The sequence below is a fragment of the Lissotriton vulgaris genome, chromosome 1_1 (genome assembly GCF_964263255.1).
Source record: "Lissotriton vulgaris chromosome 1_1, aLisVul1.2, whole genome shotgun sequence".
Classification (NCBI taxonomy): domain Eukaryota; kingdom Metazoa; phylum Chordata; class Amphibia; order Caudata; family Salamandridae; genus Lissotriton; species Lissotriton vulgaris.
Window position 1 is genome coordinate 509043916 of NC_141685.1, and position 11770 is coordinate 509055685.

Consider the following 11770-nt stretch of genomic DNA (forward strand, 5'->3'; position numbering starts at 1 on the left):
TGGCCATCGATCCCCCGATCCGACTGCCTCGTCAGGAGGATCTTCTGTCGCAGCAGCAGGGGACGGTCCTCTACCCAAACCTGTCCAGCCTCCACCTCCTTGCGAGGAGATTGAGGACGGCGGTTGATGTCATTTGACTTGCCCCCCGAAGTCTGTGATGTAATCTTGGCAGCAAGGCGTACCTCCGCTAAGACTGTATACATCTGCAGATGGAATAAACTTGTGGCATGGTGCACAGCAAAGGCTGTGTATCCCCTTTCTGACCCTCTTTCTGAGGTTCTCTTGTTCCTTCTGTCTTTGGCCCAGCAGGGCTCTGCTGTGGGCACTCTTAAAGGCTACCTCTCTGCCATTTCAGCCTTAGTCAGGCTCCTTGATCAGACTTTTCAAGTACCCTGTTGTAAATAGATTTCTCTAGGGCATTACTCATCTTTTTGCTCCTGTTACCTTCGTAATGCATCAGTGGTATTTTAACTTGGTTCTTACTTTTCTGATGTGCGCTCACTTTGAGTCGCTACATAACTGTCCTCTCAGACTCCTCACTCTAAAAACTGCTTTTCTGGTGGCCATCACGTCTTCGTGCAGTTTGAGTGAGCTACAAGCTCTCTTTCAAGCCTCTTTTCCTGGCTGTTCATCCAGACAAGGTCTTCCTCAGAACTCAACCTTCCTTTCTTCCAAAGGTGGTCACTTCTTTTCATATTGGCCAAACCATCACTTTGCCCACCTTCTTTCCGCCTCCACATCCTTCAAAAGAGGAAGAGAGGCTCCACCGTCTGGACCCAAAACATGCGCTTTCTTTTTATTTGGATCGCACAAAGTAATTCTGGGTGGATGACCAGCTCTTTGTTGGCTACGTCGGTGGCAAAAAAGGTTTGGCCGTGCATAAACAAACGTTCTCCAGGTGGGCCGTTCTGTGCATCAAGGCCTCCTATTCTTTGGCAAAGAACGAACCTCCAGTGGGGCTGCACGCCCATTCCACCAGGGAGACGGCAACTACTACTGCTTTGGGACGAGGAGTCCCCCTAAATGACATCGGTCAGGCAGCTACGTGGGCATCACTGCACACGTTCACCAAGCACTACTGCCTGGACAGCCAAGTTGTGAGAGACTGCTTCTTTGGCCATTCTGTTCTCCAGGACTTTCCAGTGTGAACTTGGTTCGCGGACCCACCTCCAGGGTTGGTATTGCTGGGGTATCTATTCTAAGATAGGGAATCTATAAACAGCTGTTGCTTTCAAATGAACAAGTTCCTTACCTTTGGTAATGATATATCAGTAAGAAACGTAAGTTAGTTATAGATTCTTTACCGCCCACCCATCCTCCCTATTCTGTGAACTGATTTCTAGGGTTAAGGACATCCTTTCAGGGCCCTAGTTTTGTGCACCAGTGGTCAGTGTCTTGCATGGCCCTGCGTTCCTGGCACGGAAAGTCGTATACAGAACTGACGTCAGCACGCGAGGGCGGCGTCTAAGTAACCTCCGCGACGTCATCACGGTGACCACGACAATGGACGCAGAGTCGACCGATGCCACCTACCGACGTGCAGGGGTACTGCTGACTAAAAATTTTCTGGATCCAGTCTGACGACAAGGGATTCTTCTAAAGTAAGGAAACTATAGCTAACCTATGTTTCTTACAAATATATCATTACAGAAGTAAGTAACAGCAGCTGCTTTTCCTATCTGCGTCTCAGGGACTGTGTCCTCAAGTAAACAGATAAGCCGATCTGAGAAATAGATTTATTTTCCAAGTAGCCTTCGACAAAGAAAGCTATTTAGGGCTACTGGATGAGCCTCAGTCTCTGATTCCTGATAAGATATATTTTCTTTTTAATAACACTTAGCTCCAGTGTATATATTCTGTCTGAACATATTTGACCTTTTTCAAAATAAACAATATTTAAGTCCCTTAAGTTTTTTATTTATTGAGAAATATTTCTTATTACTTAAAAACAGTAACTGAGAAATCAAGATGTCTATTTCTATGAATCCTTGTTCATTATTTAAAACAATAGCAGGAAAAGCAATTCAGAACCATGCAAAAATAAAGTTAAATATATTTGGGTAAGCTGAATTATCTATCACATTGTACTGAATAACAAATTCATAATTATGCATTGATGTATATAACACACATGAATAAACAAACATGCATAATTCAAAGGGGGATACCTAAAACAAAATTAATGAAGAGTAGAACACTTTTTGCATCATTGTTCACCTCTCCCAGTACTTCATCCATAAGAATCCAGTCGGCACGTCAGTGTCCCCCTTTTCCATCACAACACACCTCACCCATTACTTTACAAATTGATCACTTTCCCCTTTACCATCACTGACCTTTTTGTCGTTCTCCACATCTGTTGTCACTACTTCTGGCCAGTGCTTTCTTCTCGTGTCTATTGTCCGATAGAAGATTGTGTCCAGATCTCCTGTCTGTGATATTTTCATGAGATGTTTTAGATTAGAGTTACTGGTTATAATAAATAAAGCGACAAGAACTTTTTATATTACATATTTGTGGTACTCAAACATCTATGCAACCGGGGGTATACAGAATTTTGACTGTGAATTGAGTAAGAGTGACTAGGTGACTAGGGGTTGAATGATTTGAGAAACAGCCACCAAGGGAAGTTTTTTTTTTTTACCTGAAAGTGTGATAATACCATTGTTCTCCGACTTTGTTCCAGAAGCAGTAAACTTTTTTATTTTTATTTTATTTAAAAAGCTTTTATATAGCGCTGGCTAGACCCCGAGGTATCAGAGCGCTTTACATGAGTATCAGACCATAGTTGCTGGTTACATTGTTATAAAGGTTACACAGTTGTTAGAACATGGCAACATAGTTACATGTAAGGGCGAGATAGACAATAATGACATATACATAAGGGAAAAGGCAGGCACGGGGAGGGGGGTAGGAGCAGGGGAGGTAGACATAGAGTGAAGGAGGGAAAGAGGAGGGGAGGGTGAGAGACACAGCATGGAAAGAGGAGGGGGAGAGTGACGGGGACACAAACCGGTAGACTAGGCAAAGCTGCGTCCGAAGTCCAGTAAGTTGTGATCCCAGGGGAAGTGGTATAATTTTCCCATCTCTGTTGCGAGAGGTTCCCTTTATGCAGTGGACTCTCTCAGAGGGGTCTCTGAGAGGTAGTGCTTTTGGCAAGAGGTGCCATACAGAGATAAAAGGGAACTATCCCAGACCTCCGCTAAGTGAAGAATCCCTTAATCGAGGATTAGTATTGAATTAGTAAATTGAAACATGCAAGTACATTTCATGTGGTGGATAGGTTAATCAGTTATTTGGATTTGGAATGATAGCAGAAGGATAGAGGAGGAAAAAAGGTTTGTATTTATATAGCGCTTGTTACCCCTGATGGGGTGTTGAAGCACGCTATTCAGGAAGCCTATAAAAGATTAGTGGTGAATTAATAAGTTGAAATATGAAAGTAATTTCAGTGGTGGATATTAGTCAGTTATTTGGAGTGAGAAGGATAGCAGAGGGATAAAATGGGAAGAAAGGTTTGCATTCATATAGTACTTGTTACGCCTGATGGATGTTGAAGCGCTTTTCTGGCGAGTAGTACGCCACTTCGGAACCCATAAAGGATTAGTGTTGAAAATTAGTATAGTAAAATATGAAGTAATTTGAGTAGTGGATAGGTTATTCAGTTATTTGGGTAGAGAAGAGTAGGTGGCTGGATAGAAGAGGGAAAGAGGTTTGTATTTATAAAGAGCTTGCTACCCCTGATGGGGTTTTGAAGCGCAAGTAGCATGCTACTCTGGAACCCATAAAGATTAGTGTTGAATTAGAATGGTGAAACATGAAAGTAATGTTAGTGGTGGATATGTTAGTCAGTTATTTGGATTGAAAAGGGTTGGGGAGGGGTAGAAAAGTGAAACGGTTTACATTTATATAACGCTTGTAACCCTGATTGGGTATTGAGACATTTTATTGGCGAGTAGCACACTACTCTGTAACCCATAAAGGATTAGTGGTGAATTAGTATATTTGAATATGAAATTTGAGAAGTGAACATGTTAGTCTGTTAATTTTGATTGAAAAGGATAGTTGAGGGATAAACGAGTGAAGGGTGATTTTTTTTTTTTTTTAGGACTTGGCAGTAGGAGGAGGCTTTTCGATGAGTAAAAATGAGTTTTGGAGGGGAGGAGTCAGAGGGAAGAGTTTAGAAAGATTTGTGTTAGGGGATCGGTATAGTAAAAAAGGTGTCAGATGATGCAAGGAGGGGTAGAGTTAGAGAGAGTCTAGAAAGTTTTTTGGGGGGATCATAGTAGTGGTATGGGGTTTGGGATAAATGAGAAGGTGGATGTAGAGGATATATCTATAGATGTATAGGATGAGAGGACATGATAAACTCAAAAATGGACCAGTGGTCTACCAGAGAAAAAGGTCAAGGGGGACCACAAGTCTAACTAAAAACTTTAGTGAATCAATAGTGGAAAAATGTGCCACCCTGCCTGACTTATTAAAAACTTTAATAAACAAATGCAGTCTAGCCCGAACGAGCAACATACAAAACAGGAAAAACCTTAAAAGGGAACTACATTTTGGACTAGCAACAGCACCTAATGTACCAGAAGCAATAGATGGCACAGCAACTACAATCAACAAAATGTCTCCGGACAAGAGCTGGAGTCCAGCAACCGGCTCTGAGATCAGACATGATGGCAGGATACCAGATCAAAGACCAATTGAAGGACAGCTCTCCAGACGGCAAAAGCAAAAATACGAAAATCTCTGAAAACAAACAAAAGGAAAAGTGCAATGACATCCATACAATAAAAGAATGAAAGGCCTACCATATACAGACAAACGTGCAATATGCCAGACATGGGCACAGTCAGCCCCGACAAGAGCCCAATGATCTATTCCATTTTTAAAATGAGAAACAGCACCATAGCCGAGGTTTCACCGGCGAACAATAGCCAGGAAAATTCTCCCTAACGAGCAATAATCAAAATCTACGCTTTATATCAAAAGCATATACTTATTTCTTACATAGCATTATTTCTACACATCAATTTAAATCAATCTGACACAAATCAATATGTACTTAACTCAAGTGCTATTCTACAACCTAAGTTATGTTTCCACAAAGATCACCTAATATTCAAACAGGCACATGAATATAAGATCATTTTCATATTAGTAAATGCATAATAGTCAATAATAAAGCATTCTTAAGGTGACTATCACGTTACACAAAACCCATACCGCTACCTATCCCCAAATAGAAACTTATGCTGAGGTGGTGAATGCCAACCATTATAACGTCATCCAAAGAGAAGAAGGCTGAAAGGCAAAGCATCCACTCAAGACCACCGAAAAAACAAACAGCCCAGCGATAGAACATAAGGCCGCGGAAATACAACCGTGCGAGAAGATAGAGAAGTCTTCCTCCTTGAAAGTACACCCACCCGTAACAGAAACACAATGCAATGGCCTGGCCAAAACACAGCAACTTCTCAATCCACATTAGCATGGACTGGACAACCAACGTCAGACCTCTGAGCAACCCTTTAACAACGACCTGGATGGGAAAACACAAGCCACTCTTGCTGGAATAAAGGCCAAAAGGCCAAACAGGGCTCCCTGATCAAACAGCTGCGTATGATGAGCAAAGTAATGAGTATAAGGGAAACAACCCTGGAAATGGTCACCTGTCTGATACACGGAGTATACAGTGATCCTCACGCCTGAATTTGAGACAAGAGGCCGAGGCGACATCTTAAATCGCCAAACATACTATATCTCCTGTCATGCATATCCTCATTGGCCTACCTAAAATCGGCCCATCTTGAATCGGTGCACTTCAAAAATTTACCCCTGGAAAAGTCATAGGGAGTCAACCCAAAGTGGGCCAACAAACAGTATATTCAAAACATGATGGCAGAAAAAGATCTCCTCAGGGATTGGGGATCCGCGTAGACAAAAGTCAATTGATAAGTATCCTTAAATACTACTACAGAGGCTGCATAAACAACCTGCAAAAGCATCACAGAAAAGCATTCTAAGGGGAATAAAATCAATCCCGAGTCTACATTGCAATAACATCAAAATTAAGCTCATGAAGGGGGACGTTACCAGACAATGCATGGAGACAAGAGCACCCCAGGACACTTATCTCAGAAGACTGACCAACGGCTCTGCACAACAATAGGAAGAAAAATCCCTAGCATACAAGAAGCAAGAACAAACCTCAGACTAATAAGCTGGAAAGTGGAAGGCCTCAAATCGTTCTTGGCAAATAAGGAAGCCACGAATCTGCTCAAAACAGAAGCTATCCTATGCCTACAAGAAACGTGGACGGTAACGTCACACCCCATCAAAGGCTTCCAGGCACTACATATGTGGCGGGGTTCATGAAGGGGCACGGAGACAGGTACGTGGTATATAAGGCTATATTTTTACAAATGTCTTTTTCTTCCGTAAAGACTGCCTTTCTCGTGATGCTGCAGCCGGATCTACCGAAGTTTGTAGGGAGCGGGTTCTTCTAGGGCTTGTCGGTCTTTGTCCGGGGTCTTCGCGGACTGCTGCTACTCCTCCCCTCGTCGCGTCCCAGTGCCACATGCGGAGGAAAGAAGACTCTATTAGTGGAGTGTTCTCTTGAATCTAAATCCCAATGGGTACCCGGGTAGTGAGGAAACCGGTGCTGGTGTATATACAATCCTCTTCAGTGAGTTACAACGTGAGGGAGTAGTTTGTGAGGGAAGGAGGTAAATGGGGAGGAAGGGTAAAAAGGGGCCAGAGGGGTATTTACACTTTTTACACAGCGTCACCTCTCCTCCCCAGCCAGCCCGATACCCTCTGACGTACCTGGCTGAGCCACACTCCTCTGTGAGCGTGGCTGGGAGGTTCGTGGTACAGTTGGCCTCCAGGCACAGCTCTCTCCGTTCTCGTCCCCTCCGCTTCAGGTCTTCTCCTTCTCGCTTCGTCTTCTCCGTATTCCGCTCGCTCTTCACTCTTCTCTCTACTCCTCCCGGTGTAGGAACACACCGGTCCTTCTTCCGGGCTTATGTCCAATCCGCAGAGCAGCGTGTCATTAAGGGGCGTATTCCCGTCCTCGCTGTTGACACTGTTAAAACGCGCCGACCTCCATTCCTTGTCGATGCTGGTTCCACTATTCGTTGGACTCGGTTTCCCATGCACCCTGATACGGTAGAAGAGAGGGGATGGAACGTACGTCAGATATCCGCCAGTCATTACAATTGTTCGTACCCTCATCAGGTCCCGTCATCCGGCCACACTCCTCCCCCCTTGGTTTCTTCCGATCGTGGAGAGGATAGGCCCTAGAGAGGTAATCGGCATTACAGTGGTCCCTGCCCTTTTTATGTTGGATGGTAAAGGAGTAGGGTTGCAAAAACAAGAACCATCGCAATACTCTGGGATTTTGCGATTTTTGCCTATACATCTACTGCAGCGGTGCGTGGTCTGTCAGGAGGGTGAAGGGTTTTCCTTCCAGATAGTATTTCAGTTTCTCTATTGCCCAGCGTATGGCCAGACATTCCCTTTCAATTGTGGGGTATTTCCTCTCTCTTGGGTATAGCTTCCTGCTTATAAACAATATGAGATGCTCAAGCCCATCATTGCCTATTTGAGACAAGACTGCGCCAATCCCAATGTCTGATGCGTCTGTGGCCACTATAAAGGGTTAGTCAAAGTCTGGAGCAATCAACACTAGACTGGTGGTGAGGTCCTTCTTCAATTTCTCAAAAGCCTGTCTGGCCATTTGTTTTTTTTAGCTGTTTTGGGCTCACATCCTTCTTGAGGAGATTGGTTAGGGGACTGGTTACTTCTGCGAAGTTGGGGAGGAACCGCCTATAATACCCTATGAGGCCTAAAAAGGCTCGTAGGTCCTTTTTGGTAGCAGGGAAGGGGGTCTCCCTAATGGCTTTTACTTTCTCATCTTGTGGAGCGATTGCCCCGTCTCCTAACATGAACCCCAGGTATTTAACCTTGGAGAAGGCTGCATTTATGTGCAGGCCTGCTGTTCTCAAGGCGGATAGGATGGTTTGTATGTGGCTTAAATGTTCTTGTATAAATTTATTGTCTCCGTGCACACCTATTTCAGCTGTGTCATTTATAGATCAATTAATTTTGGCGCTGTCCTTGACGCACTGTGTCTCTCAGTGCCTTCATATAATGAGTAAGTTGAGTGATAGTATTATCACAAAGGGCGCTCCTTTAACATGATACTCAATTGTTTCTTTACTAGCTCTCTTGTGAAGATATATTCATTAATCAAAGTCAATCATTTGATGTTTATACCGTTCTTTCTTTATTCAATCACTTGGTATTTATCAATTCAAAGAATTTGATAATTCATTCTCATCATGAATTCATAAATTGCGTTTCATTATACCCAATGCATTTCGGGTTATCCAACTAACCCTTCATCAGGGGTCTGTGGGAAACACATACAGGACCTTAGAATTCAGAACATAACATATAAATATCATGCATACATTCTGATTTAGAAAAACAATACAGCTCATATTATTTGCATTCTTAATAAGTCCAGTCGTATGATGCAATCAAAATTAAAGTGATTCTGTAAAATATACATACACAGTGTGGTAGTCTATGTGAGTTATAGTATTTTGCCTCTGTTCATGAGTGATAATGGTGGAAACATGGAGCAAGCCTAAAAGTATTGCTTAAGATGAACGTGAGGTTAAGCTGAAGGATGTGGCTGAGATATGAGCGGAAACCATGTTAAGTGAAAGCAAACCTGAATTGGAGTGTGAATGCTCGTGATATTATCGTTGCGGAAATCACTGCATTAAAACCAAGTTAACGATAATGCAGATACGGGGAAATCTACATTCGTGAATCAAGCTGGTTGCGCTGGTTTTCTACACAAGTCGTTAAAGTTTGTTAGAGTCGGGACAGACACGGGGCGAACTTACTTCATAAAACGCGCTGAAGGTTTCCGAGATTGGAGAAATGTAGCCTTAAGGCTCGGCGGCGCAGGGTACGCCTGAAATCCCCGGAATTCACCTGCCTTGTCAAATACAGAGACACGGACTCTTCCTCTGGCATAGAAGATCGTATTTATTAGCTGCAGCTAGTACAGTGGTCTTAGAAGTCGTTGATATAACGAGGTTCAAAAGAGACTGCCACTTAACTCCGTGGCGCACAGGCTTATATATGGTACGATACAATGCAGAATACAAACACACAAAAGCACGAGGCATAGGCAAATGTTATAGACAATAATTTAAGTCTAAAGTAACCCAAGTTCCAGTGGGAATGTTTGTCACTCGACCCCTTAAGTAAATTACAAATGAATCCACACAATTCAGTTTACAAGTAGAGAAAACAGTTGTATGCTCTAGAAGGACAGTCGTGAAACAGGAGAATGCATGAGACGTGTAGCGAACGACAGCAAATAAGATAACCTACAGGAAAGAATGGTGCAAACCAACAAATAGTCCGGACGGGGATTAATCAGCTCAGACGGGAATTAGTGTACTCGGCCAGACCCTGACACTCGTTAGTAAACAAGGGCGAAGAAACACGTAAATGCAGAAACGACAAGAACATCGCGCTCGCCGTGCTGCCTGAGTTAGAGCAACACAAAATAGAGGCGGCTACAACATGGAGGCTGAGCATGAACGAATTCGCAATTTACAGAACCTCAGACCTTCCTTTTGCCATTACTCAGGCAAAGACAAACCAACTGATGCTAATCTGAGTCGGAATCAACGTCAATGTTCATAAAATCCTCAAGCTGTTGCTGCACCATCATCCTAATATTCTCTGTCTTTGGAGTTATGGACTGTGGAACACATAGAGTAGCCAGTAGGCCACAAACTGCAGGACCACATTGAATACACAAACAACAAGAGAATATGATGGCCAAAATTTGTAGTACTGAAGATTCTGGACCCGTGTTATAAACATCGTCGTATCATGACGATTTTGGTATCGGCAGACCGGTAATGATTGAGATACTATGCACAAGCATTTCCGTCATATTTGAGTGACGAAATCACCTCGAAATCGGAGTTTCCGTCTTGAACCCTCGGGTTCCATTTTGTGAACGGCAGCCATTTTGTGATTGCCCTCACCTAGGCTCAATGACTGAAGCCGAGATAGTCAGAAGGACACGTATACCTTCGCTGACTCCTCTGTGACCTGGGCGAGCTGAGTCCACTGCCTGAAGCCAAACCTGTTCGGCCAGTTCCTTTCCCAGTAGCCGAATAAGATTAGCATCGAAGCACAACATGTCATAAACCTTTCATCGCACACAAGCTATGTCTAATCTCACACACACCTGTCTCTGTTTCTTTCTTTATGGCTTGCTTTACGATGAGGACGTGCCCGTTTTTATTAGGGGTCCTTCGATACTTGATTGTGGGTTGGACAAACTGAAATATGGGCTTCTCATCATGACTCTGCTTTTTCTTTGTGGTAGAAATATGTGAATGGTCAACTGTAAAATAAGGAATGTTTGCCTAAAGCATAATATTTTGTATAAAAAGAGAAGGCTGGCTTTGTAAGATTGAGCAGTCTCCTGAGAACATACACCGTGTTGTACTTCTAGGAAGGATACCTGTTACTGGCTGCAGCCAATAAATACGATCTTTGACTTCACCTAGAAGACTCTGTGTTTCTGTAGTCTGAAACAGGAAGGACTCGAAGTCTTCGGGTGTGTACCCTGGCACCGCTGGGTTTTTAAAACCCGGTACTTCAGTTTGGCGCCCCATGTGGGGCGATTTCAGCGGTACTGGTCCAAGCCAGAGGTTCGTGAGGAGCTTCGTGTGAAAATTCTGAAGGAAGGCCAGCCACTTCATCGACCCCTGTATGTCGACGTGGTCCGAAAGTCTTTGCTGCGAGGTTCCCCGCTTCCCAACGGCTACGAAGGACTGCTGCCCTGACTATCGCCCTTTTTTGGACCCTTGATGATTGGTAGAGCAAAACGGTAGACGAGTCTTCTGGTGACGTCATCGAGACCTTCAGTTAAGTATGAGTGGAGCGTCTCCCATTCCTTAGTTTGGTTCTTAGTTTTGGTATCCTTCCAGGATCGCTTTGATTTGGAATTTGCAAATCCCAAAGCAGAAGGACTTGTGTATTCGCGAGACTATCGTATTCGATATTCCTTTGAAGTTTGAAGCTAGACTATAGAGCGTAGATGCCTGGTTTTAGCAGACTTGGAAATATGTTTTGTTTTGGCTGTAGTAAGGATTCCCGATTGGAGGACTCGTGTCCGGTTCCTCCAATTGAAACTCCAACCTATGAACTCTATGTGAAACATGGGGTAGGCCCTATCGCATATAATGAAGTATGGATCCGATACACCAGGAAAGACGGTGTTTTAAAATGGCCTCAATATCTTAGTTTTGATACGGAGATTTTCGATAATTTAGAGGTTAAACTTTTTAAGAAGAAAGCCCGGCCGGCAATGTTTGACTCTTTTCGCATGTGGCGCAAAGAAGCCAAACAGAGAGAAATTAAGTTAGCGAAGAAAAATAAACGAGAACAAGGTATGTCTATGGTACAAGCAGCGGTTGCGTTTAGGGATAATGAGGAAGAGCAAGAAAGCGAACAAATGCTTAGGATGAAGAAGTTAGCGGTAGACAGATGCTACCCAGTTTTGCCCCGTAAAGAGCAGGAAGAAAGGGGAGATCTTGAGAAAGATCCTTTAATGTCACATCTCTTGAGTTCACCACCCCCTTATGCACAGAGTGCTACGGCACCACCGCCACCAGTTGTGATTGCACAACCCCCAGTTGTTGTGCCACCTGTGATT